The sequence below is a fragment of the Pogona vitticeps genome, chromosome 2 (assembly GCF_051106095.1).
Source record: "Pogona vitticeps strain Pit_001003342236 chromosome 2, PviZW2.1, whole genome shotgun sequence".
Classification (NCBI taxonomy): domain Eukaryota; kingdom Metazoa; phylum Chordata; class Lepidosauria; order Squamata; family Agamidae; genus Pogona; species Pogona vitticeps.
The window spans coordinates 27,776,360-27,783,021 of record NC_135784.1 but is presented as its reverse complement, the minus strand read 5'-3'; the positions used below and the strand labels follow the sequence as shown (position 1 = coordinate 27,783,021).

The 6,662-nt window shown below is 51.3% G+C and overlaps 1 protein-coding gene across 2 annotated transcripts in view; it reads left to right on the top strand.

Annotated features, from left to right (window-relative positions):
- Positions 1-6,662, top strand: part of LOC144587560 (uncharacterized) — a 107,513-nt gene that overhangs the window by 52,816 nt on the left and 48,035 nt on the right. The window lies entirely within an intron of this gene.

Here is a 6,662-nt window from a genome sequence, read left to right as displayed (position 1 = left end):
TCTCAGTAGGAGAGGAAACGGTGGAAACATGTAGAGAAGGTGGTTGCTCCACGCCACCATCAGAGCATCGCCGTGCGAATTCGGGCCGTGACCGCCCCTGGAGAAGAAGGTGGGGCATTTGGTGTTGAGGTGAGTGGCGAAAGCATCCACCACGGGAGTTCCCCATCGCTCGCAGAGTGTTAGGAACACCGCATGGTCCAGCACCCATTCGTGCATGGTAACAGCAGTCCTGCTGAGCCGATCCGCAAGTATGTTGTCGTGAGTGGAAATGTATACAGCGGATGGAAAGACATGATGTTGGAGACACCACTCCCATAGCTGGACAGCAAGATACAGGAGGGAGAAAGAGTGGGTACCGCCCTGTTTGTTGACATACGCGACAGCCGTCGTGTTGTCCGAAACAACCTGAAGGGCAGTGCCCCTGATGATGGGCAGGAATGCCCGGCAGGCCTTGAAGATGGCGAGAAGTTCCCGATTGTTGATGTGGAGAGCAAGCTCCTTTGGAGACCACCGGTCGTGGACTTGCAGACCGCAACAATGGGCACCCCAGCCGATGTCGCTGGCATCCGTCGTGATGCGAGTTTGTAGGGCAATGGGAGCAAAAGGGCGTCCCATGAACAGATTGCCCGGGTTGAGCCACCACTTCAGCTGCTCTGACAACTCCTTGGACACCAAGAGTCTCTTTTTGGGGAAGTCCCAGAGGGGATTGAAGAGTGACAGGAGCCACACTTGCAGCGAACGAAGCTTCAGTCTCGCATGAGGGATGACCGAAGTGGTGGAGGCCATAAGGCCCAGTAGCCTCTGAGCAGTGTGAGCGGTGACATGATGGAGAGGGCGGAATTTCTCGATGAGAACAGCCATCTTCCGCGCTCTTTCTAAAGGTAGGAGTGCTCGGCCGGTCCGAGCATCGAGAGTGGCGCCTATGTAGGAGGCAACAGGCGAGGGAACAAGGACTGACTTCTTGTAGTTTACCTGCAGTCCGAGAGTTTTGAGGAGGCGGAGCACTGTAAGGGTGTGACGCTCCGCCTGAAGCCTGGAGTGTGCAACCAGTAGCCAGTCGTCGATGTATGGAAAGACGGCTATGCCCCTTGTTCTCAGGAAAGCCGCCACCGGGGCCATACACTTCGTAAAGACTCTGGGCGCGGTGGAAAGTCCAAAAGGCAGAGCGGAGAATTCGTAACATCTTGACCCCAGCGAGAAACGCAGGAAGCGACGATGGTCGTGCCTGATATTTATGTGGAAATAGGCGTCGCTGAGGTCTATGACGACGAACCAGTCGCCCTGTCGCAAGAGGGGCAGGATTCTCTCCAAGGTTACCATCCGGAAACGGCGATAGGCAATGAATTTGTTGAGGCGCCTGAGGTCCAAAATAGGACGGAAAGAGTCGTCCCGCTTTGTCACCAGAAAATATCTGGAGAAAAAACCAGGATTGGCAGGATTTGGAAACACCCTGGTTATTGCATGCTTTCGTAACAGGGTGGTTACTTCTTGCTTTAGAGGGTCGGATGGGGGGGTAAGAACTAGACGGGGAGGAGGCGTCTCCAAAAATTCTATCGCGTAACCGCGAGCGATGATAGAAAGGACCCACTTGTCCGAAGTGATGGTAAGCCAACTGGAGAGGAAGGGAGACAAGCGGGTGGCGCAGGAAGGAGAGGAAATGGCTGTAGAGCAGTCAAAGGCCCTGTTTATTCTTACGGTCGACCTTTTTGAAGGGAGCACGTGTCTTGTGTCGTTGGTCATGTCTAGTGGTGTAGCCGGAAGAAGGAGAATACCTCTGCTTGTAGGGATAGGATCTCCCTGGCTGCATAGCCGGGGAGAAAGATGGACGCTTCCATGGGTAGCGTTGTTTGTAGAACGGTTGAGCAGCATAGGATCTGGCAGCCTTTTTCGCTTCATGGAGACCCTTCAAGATCTCATCCGTCTTGGGATCAAAAAGACCCGAACCGTCAAAGGGGAGGTCAAGGATACGGGCCTTGGAGTCTTCAGGAATGGCCGCAGACTTAAGCCACGCCTGCCGTCTCATGGCAATACCCGTCATTAAATTACGGGATGCAGCATCCAAAATATGACGAACCGTGACCCGTTCCTGACGAATGAGTTGTGATGCCTCCTGATGAAGAGAGAGACCTCTCGGTTGCAGCTCATCAGGTGCAGCTTGTAAGGACGGTAAAGCCAAGTCCCATAAGTGTTGGTGGTAAGCCGCCATAGCGGCGACATAGTTAGCAGCTCTCACGATTAGAGATGAGAAGGCATATGAACGCCGACCAAATATGTCCATTTTCCTCCCATCCTTGTTATTGGGGGATGCGGCTGATGCAGGCCGAAACTTAGACTGGGCGACGTCCACAATAAGGGAATTGGGGGCGGGATGTTTCACAAGGAAGTCCAGTTCAGATCCCTGAATCCGGTATAGGTTCTCAACCCGTCTGGACATTTGAGGGGTAGAGCAAGGTTTGTCCCAAGGTTGCTTTAGGGTTCGCAATAGCGAAGGGATGAACGCTAGGCGCATGGGTAAGTTCTGGTCCTCATCGATATCGCCGTATACCTTGTCGGGGACCGTTTCTGGCGGACGTTCGACAGGGAGTTCCAAAGCGGAGGCTATTCTATGTATTAGTTGAGAATAGCTAGGAAAATCGGCCGCAGGAGAAACCGGGTTCTTATCAATGATGGCAGAGTCCGGAGTGTTATCATTAGGAGCCGATGTATCCGAAAATGAGCATTCGGAGGAGGAGTCTTCGGGATGATCAGAAGGGAGGGACGGGGGGAATGGGAGTTCCGGCATGGGAAAAACGGGGGCCGGTATCGATTTGCCTCTTCGTTTAGAGCGTTTCTTGCCCCTCGGTCCGGTATCGGTACCGTGTCCGGTACCGTGTCCTGTACCGTGCCCGGTATCGGGATCGGTATCGGTATCGAGGAGATCCAATTGAAAGGAGTCCGAGTCAGAGGAAACGTGGCGTCGTTTCTTCTTGCGCGGTTTCGCCGGTACCGAGTCGCGAGGGCGCTTCGGTTTAGGTGGCACCGCGTCGGTACCGAGTGGCGCGGTACCGACTCCGGTATCGGTGGTGGTACGACGTGGGATACCGGTGGGTATCGGAGCTGGAGGCGGTACACAGCCATCGGCAGTGGTCCGTTGCTCTGTCTTCCGTAGGGAGGAAGGTCCTCCCGGTACCGATCTAGACCCTTTCGCTCCGATATCGTGAAGGGACGGTACCGACTGGACGTGTCGTCGTCTGCCCCTGTCGGTATCGCGGGGCGGCGGTACCGACGGTACCGAAGAATCGGAGGAGACCGACGAGGACGAGGAGTCGGATGAGGAACTCCGCGTAGCGAGGCTGTAAAGTAGCCGCGGGTCATAGAGCTTTTGCATCTGCTTCCGCCATTTTCTTAAATAGCTCTTTGAAAGTTTGAGCGGAGCGGTTTTGTCCTCCATAGCCTCCTGCCTCTTAGGCTTCTTGGGGCGAGAATGTCGAGCCCCGTGGGGGGAGACCTTCGGTCCCGAGGGGCTCGGAGACCGGGAATCTCCAGAGGCTGTTTCCAAATGCTTCGTCTTGGCTCTCTTCTTCCTAGGAGATGGGAAGAAGGGTATATCCGGCGTATCGGTCGGCGGTGGCAAGGATGGTGGAGAAGAGGCTGCCGACGACGCCTGGGAGTGAATCTCAATAGGAGATTGCGGAGTAAGAGCAGGCAGGGAGGGCGACGGTTGGAGTTGAGGAGTGGCCGCAGGAGACGGCGGGGGAGGAATGGCGGCCGTGGCCTGACTCTTAGGAGGCTTGGGTTTCTTGGAAGCCTTCTTGGTAGACGTAGTTGGCTTGCCATTAGCCCTAGTTTTAGGGCCAGGTGCAGGAGCTGAATCTGCAGGCGCAGATGACGCCGCCATAGCAGGCGCGGAGAGGGATTTTTCCCAGAGCGCTGCCCGAAGACGTTGCTCTCTAAGTCTCAGGCCTTGCCGGGTAAAACGTTCACAATGGCGACAAGTCTGGGGGGATATGGGACTCCCCAAGACAAAACAAACAATAACGATGTCCGTCTGTGGAAGGGATCTTTTTTGAACAGGCGGCACAGCTTTTAAAAGTAACTTTAGGTGAAGAGGGTGCCTTGGAGGCCATAAAAGAAAAAAGGCGGGAAAGAAACAGTCCAAGAAATAAGGGGGAAAAAGGGGTAGGGGAGCGAGGGAAAACCCTCAGACACAGTCCAAAAACTCCCCTAATAATAATATGAAGTAAAGTACTTCCCTTGAAGCATGAAAAGCGGAGCCAAATCTCAGGAATCTTCCAGATCTTTCCAATATTTCACGGAGCTCTAGCTAGGAGACCTAACTGCAGCAGCGGAAAAAATGGAACTGAATGGCTGTGTGGGCCTTAGAAAGCCTGGCTAACAACAAGGCCAGTGGAGGTGATGGCATTCCAGTTGAACTATTTAAAATCTTGAAAGATGATGCTGTTAAAGTGCTACATTCAATATGCCAGCAAGTTTGGAAAACCCAACAGTGGCCAGAGGATTGGAAAAGATCAGTCTACATCCCAATCCCAAAGAAAGGCAGTGCCAAAGAATGCTCCAACTACCGCACAATTGCACTCATTTCACACGCTAGCAAGGTTATGCTCAAAATCCTCCAAGGTAGGCTTCAGCAGTATGTGGACCGAGAACTCCCAGAAGTACAAGCTGGATTCCGAAGAGGCAGAGGCACTCCAGACCAAATTGCTGACTTTCACTGTATTATGAAGAAAGCCAGAGAGTTCCAGAAAAACATCTACTTCTGTTTCATTGAATATGCAAAAGCCTTTGACTGAGTGGACCACAATAAACTATGGCAAGTTCTTAAAGAAATGGGAGTGCCTGACCACTTTATCTGTCTCCTGAGAAACCTATATGTGGGACAGGAAGCAACAGTTAGAACTGGATATGGAACAACTGATTGGTTCAAAATTGGGAAAGGAGTACGACAAGGCTGTATATTGTCCCCCAGCTTATTCAACTTATACGCAGAATACATCATGCGGAAGGCTGGACTGGAGGAATCCCAAGCTGGAATTAAGATTGCCGGAAGAAATATCAACAACCTCCGATATGCAGATGATACCACTCTGATGGCAGAAAGTGAGGAGGAATTAAAGAACCTCGTAATGAGGGTGAAAGAGGAGAGTGCAAAAAACGGTCTGAAACTCAACATCAAAAAAACTAAGATCATGGCCACTGGTCCCATCACCTCCTGGGAAATAGAAGGGGAAGATATGGAGACAGTGACAGATTTTATTTTCCTGGGCTCAATGATCACTGCAGATGGAGACAGCAGCCACGAAATTAAAAGACCCCTGCTTCTTGGGAGGAAAGCAATGACAAATCTTGACAGCATCTTAAAAAGCAGAGACATCACCCTGCCAACAAAAGTCCGCAGTCAAAGCTATGGTTTTTCCTGTCGTGATGTATGGAAGTGAGAGCTGGACCATAAAGAAAGCAGACCGCCAAAGAATTGATGCCTTTGAATTGTGGTGCTGGAGGAAACTCTTGAGAATCCCCTGGACTGCAAGGAGAACAAACCTATCAGTTCTAAAGGAAATCAACCCTGAGTGCTCACTGGAAGGACAGATCCTGAAGCTGAGGCTCCAGTACTTTGGCCATCTAATGAGAAGAGATGACTCCTTGGAAAAGACTTTGATGTTGGGAAAGTGTGAAGGCAAGAGGAGAAGGGGACGACCGAGAATGAGATGGCTGGACAGTGTCTGCGAAGCAAACAACATGAATTTGACACAACTCCGGGAGGCAGTAGAAGATAGGAGGGCCTGGCGTGCTCTGGTCCATGGGGTCACGAAGAGTCGGACACGACTAAACGACTAAACGAATGAACGAAGAATACACAAAGACCACATGAAACTGGCAGGTGTATTTTGGTATTTGGAATCAGCTCTTTTAGAACCCAATCCCCCCCACACCCTGTATGTCTCCTAAATTGTGCCCAAGAATGCCCCTGGAAGGACGTTCCTCAGAAATCTGCCCTATTGACCCAGAATAAAGGTCAACATCCGGCCAAAATATCATCTCAGTTCCTGCAGGCTTTGGGGAAGCCAGATGGTGGAGTGCAGTTCAAGGCAGGACTAACTGGCTGGTTTGGTTGCTCACCTTTGCTGTATAGTATGCAACAAGTAAGGAGGAAGGGGACAAGACCCCTGCAGGAAAGAAGCATTCTCCAGGCTGCTGCTGCTTCTGCTCTTGCACAGAAGGGGCAGCCTGGACAAGGCAGGTAGGAGGAGACACTGTGGGTGAAGGCTGGAAAAAAGCCAGTTGGGGTTCTCAACTGCACTAAGTTCTATTTGTCTTGTGACAGAAAATCCTTCAGTGCAGACAACAGATCAAAGATCTGCTCCCTTCATGTTAGCACAAAATCGCAGAAATTCAGTAGAATCAACAGAGTAATGTCCAGTCCAGGCAGTCCAAACACACACAGACAGCTTCTCCCAACACCAAACGTGTATTTATAGGATATATACAGCAGTGCAGTCTGGCAGCGTAACAGCATAGTGTTCATCATAGAACAGGAAGATACATCTACTGTACAAGTTCACACATATATAATTATGAACATCTGCCTGTGGCCAATCACATTAGACATTACATCATGTATGAATCAGCACTCATGAGTCATCATGACTCAGCATTACTACACA